Source organism: Lygodium microphyllum, chromosome 5 (assembly GCF_053477565.2).
Source record: "Lygodium microphyllum isolate KBCC chromosome 5, Lygodium_microphyllum_v1.1.10, whole genome shotgun sequence".
Classification (NCBI taxonomy): domain Eukaryota; kingdom Viridiplantae; phylum Streptophyta; class Polypodiopsida; order Schizaeales; family Lygodiaceae; genus Lygodium; species Lygodium microphyllum.
In genome coordinates this window covers 92,498,188-92,517,926 of record NC_141139.1, presented here as the reverse complement: position 1 = coordinate 92,517,926, position 19,739 = coordinate 92,498,188, and positions in this window count along the sequence as shown.

Sequence of the window (19,739 nt, the reverse complement as noted above, 5' to 3'; positions counted from 1 at the left end):
ACTATTAATTTTTACTTAAGGAATTTGCATTTAGAGACCCAGTCTGGGAATCGTAGTCTGGGTTGCGTTAAATTACCGTTTCAACTTAATAATTTGTAATTAAATTCTTAAGAAGAAATCGTCGTTTTCTTATTAAGGTTTAAAACCTAATAAAAAGTCACCCATTGTTAATAATTTATTAAAATGAACCCTTCATTAAAATAATTCCCCCTCACTACACTTTTTTCTCCTTTTAATAAACATGCTTTGTGGAATGGGCACGTAAAAGTCTTTTAGTTGACACTGATGGGTTAAGCTTATGGTCAAGTGTCTTGATGTACATTTTTATGGTATTCTAATTTGTCTATGTGTTACGATTACGGATATGGTGTGTAGTTCTTTTTTCTTGCCTGATACGGGGATTTGGGTGCTTGAATGTTGCATCGCATGAAGCTTTCGGTCGCATATGTGTAGAGGTCATGCCGAATTTTTTCTAGGTTGTGTATTGTCTGGGGTGGTAACTGGGTTAGTTACGTCTATGTTTGTATGAATGTCCTTCTTTGGATTGATTCCTTTTTGATAGCCCTTTGGTTGTTTTGCAGGCATTCTTTGTGACTGTCTGTGTTGTGGTGTGCGTGTTTACCATCTGAATGGCGTCTCACGCTCCTCCCCGTATTCAGTATGTCCTGCTGGTTAGTAGGGATTACTCTTCCCTACTCACTTTTGAGCCTCTCACGAAGACAGGACTTGCCACTCTCATGGTTGCCTCATTCCCCTTGATTCTAGAAGATCCATCCATGTGTGATGAGTTCCTTGCCTCACACAGCAAGAAGTCGGGACTAGTCCATGGTACTTCCATGACCTTGACACCCCGAGGGTTAGGGAAGGCTTTGTCTCTTTCCTACAAAGGAGAGCCCTTTGTTACAGCTCGATAGCTATTCTCTAACGATGAGATTTTGAAGCTGTTACAGAAACAGACCAAGGAAATTCTAGATGTCAAGAAAATGATCAACACTTCAGGAGTCTCCTTTTCCATGATCACTGATCCTGTGTGGAAGTTGGTCTGCCAGTTTCTCCAAGATAGGTTTATGCTTGCCAAAACACCATCCCATTACTTGTCCAAAGAGCTCTTGTCAGAGAGAGAACTAGGGAGAGAGAAAGAGGAGAGAGAAAGACTGCAGAGGAGAGAGAAAGACTGCAGGAAGAGAGAGAAATAGAGTGACGAGGAGAGAGAAAGACTAGAATTGGAGAGAGAAAGACAGGAAAGATGTAGAAGCCATGGAAGCTTGAAGCAAGAAGGGAGAGAAAGATTGTAAATGTATTGATATGTCAAAAGATGTGAAAAATTACAACTTCTCTCCTTATATACCAGTGTCAATGTGACATGGCATATTATTAGTATTTTAAGTATTCCCATCTTCTTACAATCCATCCCTTCCCAAAAGTTTTTGTCCCCAAAAACAAAACTAGAAAGAGCTAAAGAAAAGATGGATAGAACAGAGTACTACTCTGTTTTACAGCTTTACAAATAGGGAATGAGTGAAGAATTTATCATTACAAGGGCTGAATTTGAAGTACGGAAAGTGGACCCTGCTATATACATGATTTGAAGAACTTTAGAAGCCATTGGAGCCATAGAATCTTCAACAAATAGTTCCAGAAGAAAGTAGACAGCTTGCTGAAATAACAGTCCCTGCTGGACCAAATCAGCCATAACTTTTGATAGAAGTGTCCAAATGAAGTGTACCACATATCAAAATGAAGCTCTTGAAGAGTACTTTAAGCTCATGTAGATAGCTCAATTCTGAAAATGAAGTACGACAAAAACTGTTCTAAAACAGCGTGCTGTCCTGAACCAGTCTGCACCAATACTAGCTCCATAAGCAATAGGCTTCAGCCACCAATGTATCCTTCAAGTATGGATACTCATCCAATATTGAATCAGGTCTCCAAGAAGCCTCTTCAGAGGGTAAACCTCTCCATTTAATCAAATATTCCACAATAGAACGTGATTGAAGCTTCTTTTCACGCTGACCTATAACAGCCTCTGGGATGTACTGAACGATACCATCTTCATCAATAGGTGGCAGCTCATCAACTAAATCCACTGGATCACCATAATAGGGCTTGAGCTGACTAACATGGAAGACGTTATGAATTTTTGTAGAAGAGGGAAGCTCTAGTCTGTATGCCAAATCTCCAATCCGCTTAAGGATCCTGTAAGGGCCATAGAATCTATGGGCAAGCTTATTGTTGGATCCATCTTTCAATGTAGAATACTTGGATTTGGGCACCTTCAACAAAACCAGCTCTTCTTCCTGGAACTCTAAAGGCCTCCTCTTCTCATCAGCATACATCTTCATCTGATCTTGAGCCTTCCTTAGATTCACCTTGCATTGCTGAAGAAGGGTCTGCATTCTATCCAACTCTTCCTTCCCATGAGGGTTGATCTTTTCGTTAAAAATGACTGTGGGTAGGGGCACCTTGTAACCATACAAAGCCTCAAAGGGTGAAACTCCTATGCTCGCATGAGTGGAATTATTATAAGCAAACTCAGCCAGGTGTAACCAAGAATCCCATGAGGTTTGGACATCATAACAAAAATGGCGAAGATAAGTCTCCAACCATTTATTAACTCTCTCTGTCTGTCCATCAGTTTGGGGATGATAAGCCGTAGATGGAGCCAACTTGGTACCCATAGATGTAAATACCGCTTGCCAAAAGTTACTCATAAACTTTGAGTCCCTATCATGGACAATCACCTGCGGTAATCCATGCAATCTGAAAATATGCTTCATAAACTAGTTGGCCACCTGAGAAGCAGTAAACTGAATTTTTGTTGGGATAAAATGAGCTGCTTTGGTGAGTCTGTCAACCACCACATAAATACTATTCCACCCCTTCTTGGTAGTAGGTAAGCCAGTGATAAAGTCCATAGTAATATGAGTCCATTTACCCGTAGGAATAGGCAATGGCTGCAATAAACCCCCTGGCTTATGGGTGCTATCCTTATTTTGCTGACAAGGCATACACTTCATAACGAAGTCCTTGACATCTTTCCACAGTCCTTTCCAATAAAAGCTCTTGCTGATCCTGTCATAAGTCTTGAAAACTCCCAAGTGTCCAGCTAAAGGCGAAGAATGCATCTCCTCCATAATTTTTCGCTTGAAAGAAGAAGTAGAGGGAATAACAATCTTGCCCTTCCACCAAATAAGACCATTTTTAAGCTGGTAGTGCGAGTTTTCTTCCATAAGACCTTGCTATAATTTCTGAAAGATTTGGCTGAATTCCTCATCTAAGAGATATGCCTCTTGTAGCTCTTCAATCCAATCACTATGTAATTCCGTCATGGCTGATACTTTGCAGGCCCACATACGAGAGAGAGAATCAGCCACTATGTTATCTTTGCCCCTTGTATGAGTGATGTCAAAGTCATAATTTTGTAATGTTGCTACCCATGGTCTTTGCTTTGGAGTAAGATTTGACTGAGTAAGGAAATACTTGAGTACGCGATGATCACTATGTACTCTGAATCGACTGCCATATAAGTAATGGTGCCATTTCTTGATTGCATGCAAAATAGCCAACATTTCCTGATCATAAACATTCATGGCCATCTCCTTATCAGTAAGCTTACGGCTTTCAAATGCAATTACTCCGCTCCTGAAGCAAAACAGCCCCAATGCCACGACCACTAGCATCACATTGTATAGTAAACTCTTTAGAGAAATCCGGGCATACAAGAATAGGAGCGGAGGTAAGTAATTCCTTTAACAGGTTGAAGCTGCTATCTGCAAGAGAATCCCAAAAGAAAGCCTCTTTCTTCAACCTGTCAGTTAAAGGGGCTGCAATTGCTGCATAATGCTTTATAAATCTGCGATAGAATGAAGATAGACCAAGAAATCTTCTAAGAGAGGTAGTAGTAGTAGGCGTTGGCCAATCTTTTATGCATTGCACCTTCTTGGGATCAGCCTGTATTCCTTTTTCACTGACTATATGTCCCAAGTATTCCACTTCAGTCTGATTGTAAGAAGCTAATATGCATTAGGCAAGCATTGCATTCATGAATAGATGAATTCAAGCAAAGGTTGGCTGAGAATTTGATGAAAATGTTCAATTCTTTAATCTCTCAGTCAAATGGCTTAAGCTCAGCAATTGGATTAATGAGAGAGATTAAAAATTGAAGAGAAATACCTTGACATGGCTGAAAATAACTTGCCAAATGCTTGATAGGGCTCCCGGTTGTCCAATGTTAGCAAAATAATCCAAGAAGCTTGCTTATCTGATGGTAGAGACCAATCTTGAAGCTTCAAATGCTTGAAATTGAAGCATTAAACCCGTTTCCCCCAAATTTTTGCTCCATAGAAGCTCTTGATCTTCAATCTTAAGCCATCCCGTGCTTAATCCTTGCAATTTGTTGAAGAATCCTTGCTGAAATGATTCCACGGGCCAAAAGGATGAAGAATCTTCAAGAAATTGTCAAGAAATGGAAGCTTGGGCTGAAGCTTTCATGGCTGCCCATGGACTGTTCACCTAGGGTTCAAGTGAGCTGAGGAGTCTTCAAATGTTGCTGAGAATCTCAATGTAGCTGAAGATTAATGCCTGGAATGGATGAAGAAGAGTGCCAAGGCTGAGGGGAAGCAAGCTTGGAGCAGGGCAGGGCTAGAATCAGCCCGAAAATTGCGCCGCAATTTTCGGGGCTGTTTCTGGCCTGTATGCTGCCCAATCTTGAGCAATCTCATGCTCAATGTGAAGCTCTTGAAGTCAGGGATCTATTCCAGGTAGATTTTGGTCAAGAAGATCTGAGGTGAGAGAGATATGAGTAGATCTTGGGGCTGAACCTCCATGAAACCTGCAGGAATTTCTAGGAAAGGGGAAAGAGAAACCCCTCTTTTCAAAGTAACCACAGTTTGTTCTCAAACTAAGCCCGGTTAACCATCCTTTACCCTAGTTACCTCAATTTTTGCATAAAATTTGATGACGTCCAGCCATTTAAGCCTTTACCCACCATATCTGACCTTGGATATCTCCAGATGTAGTCATTGCTAACTGTAGTTGTCCTGCAGCACTCCACTAGTCACTGTCTTGTACCATTTTTGTCTGAAATTGGTTTTGAAATAGGAAAATGAGAGTGAAAATGGAAGAAAATAATGGATCAAAGACTGAAGCTCTGATACCACTTGTCAGAGAGAGAACTAGGGAGAGAGAAAGAGGAGAGAGAAAGACTGCAGAGGAGAGAGAAAGACTACAGGAAGAGAGAGAAATAGAGTGACGAGGAGAGAGAAAGACTAGAATTGGAGAGAGAAAGACAGGAAAGATGTAGAAGCCATGGAAGCTTGAAGCAAGAAGGGAGAGAAAGATTGTAAATGTATTGATATGTCAAAAGATGTGAAAAATTACAACTTCTCTCCTTATATACCAGTGTCAATGTGACATGGCATATTATTAGTATTCTAAGTATTCCCAGCTTCTTACAGCTCTTTACATCTTCAAGGATGGTGTTAAAAGGAGTAGCTATTGATTGGAGCACTTACCTACTCACCAAGATGTTTCAACATTTCGTCAAAGTAGCCAGGGGCCATGTCACAAATGTCACCTATGGATCCTACCTGTCTGCTTTCTTGACATACTTAGGCTTAAAGACGGGTGTGCCTCCACCTCCTCCATCTGATCCAGTACCTCCCCCTCCACCTTCAAAAGAGTCGGAACCAATTGATATGGAGAATCTGGATTCTCCTCCTCCCCTGGTCATACAGCGAAAATGCTTGAAGCATGTGGCAGATAAATCTCCTTTAGTTCTTCCTTCAGTTACAATTCCTGCTACATCTAGCAGTGACCTCCTTGCTTATCTCACCTATAACAACCTGTTCAAAGCACATAGAGAGGGTTCATTGGACATATAAGTCCCTTCATTGAACAGTCTAGTGTCGGGAGATGCCATTCCATTCCTATGTAAAGGCATCCAAAGTTTGATTGAACTTTCCGTGAGTGACAGCTTGTGTTCAACAGCTGTATGCTTCCTTTTATGAAAAACTGATGCAGTGAGAGCGGAGTTTTCAGCCCGAAATGTGCCTAAAATTTGCCAAAAAATCCAGAATTTAGGGAAAAAATATTCGACATCAAAGGCGACGGCTACAGCTAGGACGATTTTAAGCACCAAGTGAAATACGTCTTTTAAAAGGCGCCCAAGTGATACTTGCATATTTTTGATAATTTTTTCGATTGTCGTATAGGATGCCGGGAGCTGCCAATCAGTGTGGGATACCGAGATGGACGCGCAGGATTTTTCAGAGGCCGAAACGGAGCCCGGACGCGGAAGAGGCCAAAAATTGACCAAGATTTGAAAAGGTGGACAAAACTCAGGACCAAAGGGGGGTGCCCTTTGGGACTTTAAACACCCCCCCCCCCCCCCCCCCCCCCCCCCCCCCAAATCGAATTTTGGGCAGCAAGTACCCCATGGAACAGAGATTGGCCACCAACTTCTCCCTCTTTCCTGATTCTATCGCCGGTCCCCGCGCGAGATATGGCTGTCTGGATGAAGAGATTAGAATCTAGTATTTCTCTCTCCTCCCTCTCTCTCCTCTCTATGGGTTGTTCATGTGCACTATCTTGAAGGAGGAATTGGGAAGGATATTGAAGAAAACGGTGATGGAGATGGATGGAGATGCTGAAGATTAATGTGCAGCATTGGATTGAGAGCAATGGAGGCCCATCCACTGGTCATGCAGTCATTTAATGCGTCTCGGGTTTTGTAAAAACACGGTATGACCATTCTTATGAAGAAAATGAAGGGTTTTTGGTATTTTATGATGGTAATGATGTTCTTATTGGATGAAAATTTGTTTGAGTGCTGGTTGCATCATGATTAATTTTTGTTTATCAGAAAATCTTGATTTTGCAATGATATGCATGCGCTATTTAATTCTCGTAAACCCGAAATGCAAATTTTAAGCGGTAAAATGGTAGTTTTGTCGTTTCGGGTGGGTGAAATGTGTTTCTATGGGGAAAAATGGAAAATAAATTGAATGTTAGTATGTTGAAGTGATTGGAACAAGAAAAATAAAAAAATAGCATATTTTATTGGCAAATAAATCAAAAAATGAGACAAATAAGAGGAAAAATAAAAATACGCTTCACAAAAATAAGGAAAAATATAGTAATTGTTTGTGGATGTGTGGCAAAGCATGAGGTTTAGCCTCAATTTGCCCTATCTCTTTGTGAAAGGTTGTGATTTATCACTTTTCATACATCAAAACATGACAAAATAAACATCTACACCTATGCAACGAAAGCAATACCTAAATGTAGGGGGTTGGGATGTTTGAATGGTGCGATTTGTGTGCTAATTGTTGTTGATTTTTTTATGCATATCATGACATAGAGTTTGTTGTATTTTAATTAAGAGAATAGTAGCACGGTGTTGTCTTGGTGCTATCCTTATATTGCCGCAACGAGTTAGTGAATGAGCATTGGAAAGCCTGGTTGTGCACAACACGTTTCATTGAAAATTATATTTGAGAACTTTAGGATCATCCACTTTTGCATGTGCATATTAACCATGGTATCAAAATACAAAGGACTGGATGCACAGCACTTGTTTTCGATTATGATGACCCACGCTTGAGTGTGAAAAGGCAACCTAAGCCGTAGGATAGACATTCGTTTCTTGGGAGATTATTTGGTAAGGACACATGGTATCTCCTGGAATACTTTCAAAATGAAAGAGTGGAGTTTGTTTGTTTGTTCTATATGTTGAGCAGCGCATCAAGGCGCTAATCTCTGTGATGTAGGAGAGCTGCACTGAGGCTGCGGTGATTCCACCGAGAGGTTGCCTCCCATGTATTGTTGAGATATCGAGCTCCACTCGTGATACGCCAGGGTGACCGTTGTGTATTTATGTCACCGACTTGTCAGTTGTTTGCAGACGCGGTTGGTACACCGCCCATGAATAATAGCTACATGATAGCTATCCTTATCTACTCTAGTTCGTGGCTCAGTTAGTATGCCACCTTAGTTAGTTGAGTTTGGTTTGAGACCCATATATAGGGTTCTTCTATTTCTTTGTAAGAGAGTTCTTTTGGCTTACACAACTAAGAAGAGGAAAACTATTTTCAGCCTCCACCTCTGTGTGTATTCCCCCATTGTGCAAGCAAGAAAGCTACAAGTGAGACTCCTTCCTTCTCTCCCACAATCTTGACATGGTATCAGAGCCTTGTTCGTGGTAAGGAGCTCAAGAAAGCAAGCCAAGCTCGCGGTGTTCTGGTAAGAGGAGTAGTGTTGCTTTCATTTTCTGTTTTGGGAGCAGATCTCTGCAGGCAGCACAGTCAGAAATTGCAGGAGTGCATTGTCTCAGGTTGAGACGCCCTTCGCGGTGAAGCAAGAGGGCAGTATATGCTGCGGGAAAGGCCTTTAGCTCTTGGCGACCTTGTTTTTTTTATTTGAGGCCATTTCGGGGCTTGTTTTGGAGGCGGAAGTTTTCTGCACGCACACAGGAGAAGGCCCAGTTTTATGCTGTGCAGCCACTGTTCTATAGGTCGGTGAAAAGTTACTGTAGAAATTGCATCGTATGTGTGTGCGCAGAGACATTGGGAGTTACAGAATCATCCCTGTTGCCTGTTGATGCAAAATCGTCACTAGGAAGTGATTGTGTGGTCAAATACCACTTTCGCCAGTTTTGCAGATTTTCCCTTATGAGGGTGAAGCTGTGTTTTTTTGCAATGACATAATTTTTTGCAGTGTTCTGTAATGGCATCTGATTCTCTTTCACATATTGTCACTGAAAAGCTTGACAAGAACAACTTCCAAGCATGGAAGTTTAGAATGACGAATTTCCTTATGGGAAAAGGATATTGGGAATTTGTTGCAGGAAATGAAGAAGAACCAGTTCTTCCTGATGTTCCCAATCAACAGCAAATGCAGGCATTTAAAGCATGGCATGAGAGAGCCAGGAAAGTTATGTACTGGCTGTCTATCAACATTTCAGACTCTATGATTGTGCATATTCAAGATGCAAGTACGCCAAAGGAGGCATGGGATACTTTGTCAAAAATGTATAGCACAAATACGCAAGCCAGGAAAATGCAGCTCAAGCAAGAGTTGCACAATGTGCAAAGAGAAAGTATGAGCATCAATGACTACCACATGAAGGTGAAGAAGATTGCAGATGCACTTGCTTCCATTGGGTCGCCAGTGGAAGATGATGATTTAGTCTCAGTGACCATGAATGGTCTAGGAAAGGATTATGCACAGTTCCGAACGTCCATTTCTGTCCGTGAAAGATTTCCTGATTTTGAGGAGTTGATTGCTCTTCTAATTTCTGAGGAGCAGAGAAATGGTGGTGCATCTTCTTCAGGAGGAACTTCAAAAGAAGCTGTCTTCTACTCAAATGCTGGAAGATGTAGAGGCAAACTCAAGAAAACCAGTCCTATGGAGGAGGACGTGGTAACTCTAGAGGTAAGGGGAGCCAAAGAGGTCGTGGTGGATGGCAAAGAGGCCAAAATGCAAACAGTAATGTTGAATGCTACTACTGTGGTAAAATGGGTCATATGGCTAAAGATTGCTATAAAAAGCAGAATGACATCATGAATGGAAAAATGTAACAAGGGAATTATGCATCTTCTAGTAGACAGGGTGATGACAGAAATGAGCATTTGTTTATGGTGCAGCACATGAAAAATTCTGTGACAAGTGCAGAAGAAAGCAATGATGTATGGTATGTTGACTCAAGTGCATCAAACCACATGACAGGTCATGCAGAATGGATGGAGGATGCAAGGAAAACGGAAAAACTAGGATTTGTGGAGACTGGTGATGATACTGCACATCCTATTGTGCAAATTGGAAAAATTCCTTTGTCTATGCAGGATGGGAAAAAGAAATACCTATCCGATGTATTTCATGTCCCAAATATCACCAAGAATCTAGTTTCTGTTGGTCAAATGGTTGAGCAGGGCTTGTAGGTCAGATTTAATCCTCATGGATGCTTTGTTGAGGATATGAAAAATAAAGGTCGCTTGATAGCAAAAGGAAAGAAGAAGGGTAGAATGTTTACATTGGATGCAAACATGTCTGAATTGAGTGCAGCAATGTTTACACATGGGACCAGTGTAGTTGCAGATATTGATATCTGGCATAAACGCATTGGTCATGTTAATGTACAACGACTTAAATCAATGCAGGCCCAAAATATTATTGCAGGATTGCCCAAATTCAAGGTTGTAGAAATGCATAAGGTATGTGAAGCCTGTCAGTTTGGAAAACAGGCAAGGAAACCATTTCCTAGACATGTTCAAGAGAGTGAGAAGCCATTGGAATTAATCCACTCTGATGTGTGGACTACCAAAGCTACATCTGTTGGAGGCTGTCATTATTTTGTCACTTTTATTGATGACTATAGCAGAAAAGTTTGGGTGTATTTTATGAAAAAGAAAAGTGAAGTTTTTGGGCATTTCAAAACTCTTAAAGCTATGGTTGAAAAAAAAAGAGGCCTGCAGATAAAATGCCTAAGGTCAGATGGAGGGGGAGAGTACCTCTCAAATGAGTTTGCAAAGTTCTTGCAGGAGCATGGCATAAAGCAGCAATATTCATGCAGTCATACCCCACAACAAAATGGAATTGCAGAAAGGAAAAACAGGCATATTGGAGAGGAATCTCGTGCCATGCTCAATGAAAAAGACTTGCCAGATTTTTATTGGGCTGAAGTAGTTGCTACAGCAGTCTACATAATGAACAGGATTCCCACTGCAGCAATACATGGAATGACTCCAGAGAGAGGTATACTGGTAGGAAACCATATATTTCTCATTTGAAAATTTTTGGTTGCATTACCTATGTACATGTGCCAGATGAGTTGAGATCCAAGTTGGATCCAAAAGCTGAGAAGTGCATCTTTATTGGTTACTCTTTGCAGCAAAAAGGGTATAGATGCTATAATCCTTCTACTTGTAAGTTTACAGTGAGCAGAGATGTTGTTTTTGATGAGATGAGTAGCTGGTATAAACCAGTAAATGTGATTGATGATGTAGATGCACAAAATGGTAATGCTGCACAGAATTCACAGCAACAGTCACAAAATATTAGTGGACTTGGAGCATCCTCTAGCAGTGGTTCACATTCTTCGCCATGGATAGGCAGATTGAGATCAGGAGAATCTTCTCAAAGCAATGCAGATAGTGGTATGCAGGTATCACGAAAAGGAAAAGAGAAGGTTGATCAGCCCATGTTTGATGTGAATGCAGGTCACTCTTATGTGGATGGTGAATCCAGTGGCTCAGAACAGAGCATTGATGATGAGTTGGGTATTCCTTCTATTGTTATACCTGGAGTAAGGAAGACCAGGGATGTTTTGAGAGCACCTGGGAGTGAACCTACTTTGCGCAGGTCTACGAGAGCTAGGTATCCTGTGGATAGGCTGAAATATGATGGATTTACAGCCATTCACTATGCATATATGGTCAAAGTGATACAGCAACCAGAACCCACTTCTTTTGAGCAAGCCATGGGAAAAGAAAAATGGGAGAAAGCCATGGATGAAGAAATGGATGCCTTGGAAGAAAATGCTACATGGGAATTGGTACCTTTTCCTAAAGGTAAAAATGCAATTGGCTATAAGTGGGTTTATAAGGTGAAGCACAATGCAGATGGTTCTGTGAACAGATACAAGGCAAGATTAGCAGTCAAGGGATATGCATAAACATATGGCATTGACTATGAAGAAACATTCAGTCCGGTTGCAAGGATGGCAACCATAAGAGCAGTCATTGCTATGGCTGCATCAAAGGGATGGTCTTTACATCAGATGGATGTAAAGAATGCCTTCTTGCATGGTGATTTGCAAGAAGAGGTCTATATGGAGCAGCCACTAGGTTATGTGCATGCTATTCATCCTGAGTTTGTTTGCAGGTTGAAGAAAGCCTTGTATGGCTTGAAGCAAGCACTTAGAGCATGGTCTGACAAGATAGGACAGTATCTTGTCACTATTGGCTTTCAGATTTCCAAGGCAAATTTCTCACTTTATGTGAGAAAAATAGAGAAAGGTATTATGCTACTTGTCATTTATGTTGATGATTTGATTATGGCAGGTGACAGTGATGAAGATATCCTTCATGTGAAAATGCTATTGAAGCAAAAGTTTGAGATGAAGGATTTGGGAGAGCTGCGTTATTTCTTGGGCATTGAGGTGATCAGATCACCAAGTGGGATACAGCTCTTGCAGAGGCAGTATGGATTGGACATGCTGTCCAAATATGGGATGACAGGCTATAAGCCTATTTCAGTTCCTTTGGAGCAGAATGTGAAGCTGAGCACAGATGCAGGTGAGCTTCTAGAAGACCCTACTATGTACAAACGCATAGTAGGAAGTTTGATTTATATGACTATTACCAGGACAAATTTGAGCTATGCTGTTGGATTGGTAAGTCAGTTTATGCACGCTCCAAGGAAACCACATTTGGATGCGGCTAGATGCATACTCAGGTATGTGAAGTCCACATTGCAGTATGGACTATTTTATGAGACTGGGGTTCAGATACAGTTGCATGGATACACTGATGCTGATTGGGCTGGTAGCATTTCTGATAGACGGTCTACCAGTGGATATGTGTTCTCTTTTGGGAGTGCTGCAGTCACTTGGAGCAGCAAGAAACAGCCTATAGTTGCCTTGTCGAGCACAGAGGCTGAGTACAAGGGTGCAGCAATGGCTGCATGTGAGGTAGCTTGGTTGCATAAGCTACTTTATGATATGCATCAGTCTACAGATGGGCCAATTGTCATTTATTGTGACAACATGAGTAGTATACACTTGGAAAATAACCCAGTCTATCATGCTAGAACAAAGCACATTGAGGTGCATTATCACTATGTGTGAGAGAGGGTTTTACTAGGTCTTATTGATCTAGTTTATGTCAGCACAGAGGATCAGATAGCTGACATATTCACGAAGGCATTGGGCGCAGAGAAGCTGTGCAAGTTCAGAGACCTGCTTGGTGTGCAGGAATTGGGATTGAGCTCGAGGGGGAGTGTTGAGATATCGAGCTCCACTCATGATATGCCAGGGTGACCGTTGTGTATTTATGTCACCGACTTGTCAGTTGTTTGCAGACGCGGTTGGTACACCGCCCATGAATAATAGCTACATGATAGCTATCCTTATCTACTCTAGTTCGTGGCTCAGTTAGTATGCCACCTTAGTTAGTTGAGTTTGGTTTGAGACCCATATATAGGGTTCTTCTATTTCTTTGTAAGAGAGTTCTTTTGGCTTACACAACTAAGAAGAGGAAAACTATTTTCAACCTCCACCTCTATGTGTATTCCCCCATTGTGCAAGCAAGAAAGCTACAAGTGAGACTCCTTCCTTCTCTCCCACAATCTTGACATGTATGTGATTATTGTGGTATTTATTGCCAGTGTGTATGGGTTCTCCCTCTGTGGAGTTTATAGGAAGGGAAACATTGGACTACAAAACCATAAACGCATAGATTAGGCTTTAGGATAGTTCATCCTTTAGCAGCAGATAGATGCTCCTGACCCGTGAGGCCGTGAGGCCGTGTGGGTGTGTTTGTATATTATGAGCATGAGGTCCGGCTAGTGCCATAGCCAGTGCCGGCCCATTTGAGGTCCCATCAGTGGTGCGTCTGCTAGGAGCTACCAATAAGTGGTGGTTCTCGAATCTAGGGTTTTTAGGGACCAAAAAAGTTGGTTTATGTCCTCTGATAAGGACTGTCAAGCTGAAATACAAAAAGCAGAATGTGCTGAGAGGGCTAGATGGCGGTTGGAGATTGTAAGTCCCTATTCTCCTCAAAGGAGCAGCCTGATACGCATAACATGTAGTGGTCTTAGTAACCCAACTGCTGCACATAGACCTTTAAGTATAGGAGGAAGCGCAAGTTCTTGCTCTCTTCCACCAAGTCAACCCACTTCAAGTGGGGGTGTGATCCCATCAGTCCAAACTCCTATTGTCAATCTGATTGTCGTCATGGCACAACCCATTGCAATTCCTGCAATGGGTTAGGGACGCCGGATTTGCCAGCTTTAGGAGTGCCTTTGCCCATTTTTAATGGGTTAGCCGAAGAAGATGCGGAGTTTCACATTTTTAAATTCTAAATATTAATGTTTAATTACTGCATCCAAGATAAGGGACATCTTATGATGTTCTTTAACATGACATTAAAAGGAAGGGCTGCAGTATGGTATCATAGCATAGAGACAAGAACCATAACCATAATCGACCAATTTTATGTAGCTTTTCGAGGAGAATATGCCCCTGAAAGAGGTGGCCAATACTAGTTGCGTGTTTTGAATGTAACACGCCAAGACCCCCATGAGAATGTGAAAGCCTATGCCAAGAAGCTTAAGGAAGTATTTCGTAAGTTACAAACTTATATTCCCATTCCGCTGGCTGCCCAATTGCAATACTTCTTGCATGGATTGGATTTCAATATTCAGGTACAATTGAGCAATGTGGCTTTGGCTGATATAGACACCACCATCACGCGGGCAGAAGGAGTAGAGTCACGATTATAAACGGCCTACTCCTCTCGAATAAATCTTAATGCGGGTCTAGTACCTGGAGGCAATTTACTATTGATGAATGGAAGTCAAGGGATGCCTACGAATAACCCTAATGGGGGAGGAAGCATGGTTCAAAATGTACCTTTGCTGCCAGCTCCTCCCAGTGTGACTATGCCTATGGTCAGTTAGTTGGCTCCACCAAATGTTGGAGGCCAAGCTTCGAACCCTAATGTTGTTCCTGTGAGTCAACAACCAATGCCTAATCAAATTGTTAGGCCAATGGAATGACAGATAGATGATCAAGGCTATGAGTCGAGTGCCTCTAATGTCCTTGGCAAAGTTAAGGATATGATGAAGCACTACACTGATATGATTTCTAAACAATATCGGCAAATAGCTGTTGACGTCAATTTCCTAAAGAAGTAGCAGAATCTGATAGGGAGTCGATGCCCTAAAGAGGGTGGTCCCTCAAGATTCAGTTGTAAGTGGTGTGGCGGACAACATTTCCCTAGAAATTGTCCAAATGTTAAATGTGATATTTGTGGAAAGTCGGGCCACTTAGCCGCTACCTGTTGGAGTAAGATTAGTTCCCTCCAACAAGGGAGTAAATAGCTAGGTCTAGTTAATCATAGAGCACAAGGTAATAACCTCTAGTAAAAAGATGGACCAAGACAAATATTGCAAAGGGGAAAGACCACTATAGAGGAGTCGCCACAAGGCAATGGAGTCAGCCTTATCGAGGCTATACGTGTCAATGGCGCTGAAACCTCTAACCTACGAGCCGTGACAAGAGGCCAAAAGTCTAAAGAAGTTGACAAAGTTAATGCAAAACTGGTCAAGGAAAACCCTAACCAAGGGGATAAGGGGACGCAAGTCCTGAATCCTGGCGTGGAAGGTGGACCTCTAAGACCTGTTGACAAAAAAGTCAATTCTAAGAAGGATGAGGAAGTGCCAAGAAAGAAGGCAAGAGCTAAACGAGAAACACCAAAGCCAATCTCGAGACCAAAAGAGAGAATGGTTTGGTGAGAAAAGAGAGCTTTGGCTACCTATCATGATTTTGATTTAGAAAATTCTCTTTGCGAAGTCAAACTAGATGTAAACCTCTTACAGTTGATTAAATTATCTCCAAGAGTACGTAAGGAATTCAAGAAGATCCTGGGTATTGGGTATATTGTAGAACCTTTGGGCATAGCACGAGTAGGGGAAGATTGGTTTGATCATGCTGAAAAGAATTGCCCTAAGGTTCCAGCATACATGGATGGAATATTAGTGGAGCATGCTATCGTAGACACTTGGTCCTCCATCAATATCATGAGTTCAGAGTTGATGGAGAGGTTGGGTCTAGGCATCCAAAAAGATAGCTCCACCCTTCTTAGAATGGCTGATGATAGTCTAAGGCAACTAGAAGGTTGCATTACTAAAGTCTAGGTTACAGTTGCAAGTGTAGAATGCTTCTTGGACTTTAGGGTGATAAGATGTACAGGACGTCCTAGCTATCGAGTCTTGCTAGGCAGGCCTTGGATCTTACGAACAGATTGTCAAGTCGATATACCTGCCGGTCGAGTGGTTCTAGGTAGAGGTGCTAATCGAGTAATAGTTGACGCTTACCCTGAGTCTCCTCAGAGTGAGAGAGCTCCTTTATCCTCTACTGAACTAGAAACAGCATATGATCCATCTGGTAGTGAGACATCATCCCCAGTGATGAATCTAAAGAGGGGTCCACTATAGAGGATATTTATCAGATAACTCTAAATGAGCCGATAGAGCCACAAGATAAGATAAGTGACACGAATGTGATTGTTGGCACGCCAAATGATTCGTGGCCAATTAAATTAGGTTCCATGCTCAGCTCAGCAAAAAGGGAGGACTATGTGTCCTTGATTCAGGAATTCTGCGACATCTTTGCTTGGAGTTATGATGAGCTGAGAGGCATTCCTCCCAGCCTGGCTATTCATACTATTCTTGTAAAAGAAGGCAGTCATCCTATGTGTCAGAAAGTAAGGCATATGCCTTTTGAATTGAGGGACGGATTGTTTGAGGAATTACAGAAGTTACGGAAAGCTAGTTTAATCTTCCCTGTACATCACACAGAATGGTGTTCACCAGTTGTTATCAGGAAGAAGAAAAACAACCAGATCCGACTATGTGTAGATTTTAGAGAGCTAAATAAGTAGACGGTTAAGGATTACTACCCGTTGCCATTTATTGACCAGATTTTGAATCAATTAGCGGGTAGAGAAATATATTCATTTGGGAGGAAAAGTGGTATCATCCGATAGCTTTTGCTGGTCGAAAATTGGGCATATCATAAATTAACTACACCTACATGGAGAAGTTGTGCCTTGCGATGGTCTTTGCGACTAAAAAATTCAGGCACTATATCCTCTATGAGAAGGTAGTTTTCTATACGAAGGCAGAAGGGCTTAGATTGCTTATGAATAAGCTACACTACATCCTCTATGAGAAGGTAGTTTTTTATACGAAGGCGGAAGGACTTAGATTGCTTATGAACAAGCTACAGCCGCCTGATTGTCTGGCAAAGTGGTTAATCACTTTGCAAGAGTTCGATTATGAGATTAAGAGTAAGCCATTGAGGTTGCAGGAGTTCGATTATGAGATTAAGAGTAAGCCACCGAGGTTGCAGCCGCCTGATCATCTGGCAAAGTGGTTAATCACTTTGCAGGAGTTCGATTATGAGATTAAGAGTAAGCCACCGAGGTTGCAAGGGGTCTCTGATCTGTCTCTGTAGTACTGTAGTTGTTCTGGTGCTGTACTGTAACTGTTCTGTAGACCTTCTGTAAGTGTTCTGTAGAATGTATGTGTGACTTTGGAAAAGCTTTCTAACCTTTGGAAATGATGAATCTAAGTTCAAAAGAGCTAAAACAAGTGGAAGATGCAGCTGCTGAAGTCTGAAGAGAAGACTAAGTAACAGTGACAGTAGTGAGCTGTGAAAAGACACTGTAGTGGCTCTACTGACTCTTTATATCAAGCATACCTCTTGGGAGGTGCATCCACGACCTAAGAAGGATTATTGAGGGTTATTATGAGAGCATTGTAGTGAGGATATGATGTACTATTGATAGAGAGAGAGAGACACACAGAGAGAGAGAGAGTCAAAGATAGTCAATTCTATCAAAACAGTGTAACTGTATATGAGAGATTGAGAGAGAGAGCTATGAAGACATTGACGATTAATAATATGTGATTGATTTCCATTCAAAATATGGTGTATTCTTTTGTGTTCTTTGTTATATTGAAGAATTATATGAAGACGTTGAAGATTATGGTTGATTCTATCAAATCTGTGGGAGAAATCTACTATGATGTTGCATGAAGAATTGTTGTTTTCTTTGTTTTGATGATCAAAAGAATGAAATAAAAGCTTGTTGATGTTACAAGATAGATTTTCTTATAAGAGAATTCCCTTTTCCTTGGTGTTCCTCTTGGGGCTCCACATACTAGGAATGGTATATCTACCAAATTCAGTCCTAGGGACTGCTCCCTACCCCTACCCTCAAATGCAAATAGTTGCGTAGTATAGTATGTTGAATCCACAGTGGCCACAAAAAACAATACCTCAAATGATAGTTTAACCTTAGTAATCATAGCCTCAAACAGTTCTCCCAATGGAAACTCAACAACAATAGTGGAATCCTACCAACTCAAACTAATAACCACCCATCTCAATAGGAGCTCTAAATCAAAATCAGAAAAGAGGGCCCTCTAGATCAACCCAACCAGTCTATGCAGTGATTATGTAGGCTTCCCAAAATCCTACTACCACTACTCTAGGAGGAGAGGATTTGAAAGACTTTTTGTCCAATTCAGTCGCAAGCATCAAGGAGTTGATGGATGTGATTATAGAATAGCTACAGACACTAAAGGTGAATACTGCCAACATAGCCACTCCTGTAAGGTGAAAGAGATGTGATGAAATCTAATATATGGTGCGAAAAGTGCTACCAAGCGAGACATTTAGCCACTAAATGCACCTGTAAAACAACTATCCCTAGAGCCTTCTATTTTAATACTATTTAAGGAAGAACCATAAAGAAGATATTTGCTTTTTGAAGAAGGAGTGCATGAAAGAAGGAAGAAAGACGAAGAAACAAGATTCAACTTATTGAAATCCAAGATGACCACCCAAGATATCGGACCAAATCCTAGAGAGTTCGATACTAATTTCAGCCCAAGGAGATTTTTCTCTCAAAGTTATAGAGGATGACAACCTAGCGATGGCTAGAGATCAGAAGTTGAGTGTTACAGATGCGGAGAAAATGAACATATCTCACCAAATTGTCCAAACCCTAGAAAGTCCATGGACTACAAACCCTTATGCAGTTGATGCAAAGGAGAAGGCCACACTACAAAAGACTATCCTAGTCTAGCTCCTGTGAAAGCCAACACCACTGATAATCAACAAAAGACCCAAGAACATGCCTCCAATTTGGTGGAATTAGAAGTTGCTACAATAATGTATGCCAAGATAAGAGAACCCATAGATCCAAAAAGAACATACCCCTCTACTAGAATGATGAAGTTCAATCTTCCAAAAGAGAAACACAATAATAAAGAACAGAACGGTACAGTACAGAGTAGTCTAGTACTATAGAAGGATACAGAGATAGTTACATGGATAGAACCAATAATCCAAGAGATAGAGAATGAAAAATGACCCCTGCTAATGGAAGAAGTGTAAATGTTATCACTTCTAAAAGAAAGAGGAAAGATAAAAGTGGGTGTTGTCCCAATCCCTAGCCGATTGGAGAAGTCTGTGGATCCTATCAAAGAGTATGACTTGGTCAAAGACCTAGATACCTTCAAACCAAACCTAACATTCCGATAGTGCTGATGTTGTCTCCCAGCTCTACTGAATGAAATGTAAAAGCATATTGACAAGAAGACAAGGCCTAAGAAATTCTCCTACAATTGCCACCAAGTTCAACAAAGCCCTAGAGCATGTGAAATAAGTAGATGTGGCTAACGACTTACTAGATCTTGGTACTCTAGAGATTGGTGTTTGGATTGAAGGACGTTTTATAGCAGATGCATTGATTGATGGAGGCTCATCGGTAAAGATAATGATGGATGTGACAATGAATAATCTAGACTTGTAGGAGATGCAGCCTACACAATGGCTTATTAGACGTGCAAACTAAAGCAAAATTAATCCTTTGGGCATTCTTCCATATGTGAAGACAACCCTCACAAGATGAGACTATTGGCTACCCTATTTAGTCATAAAACCAAAT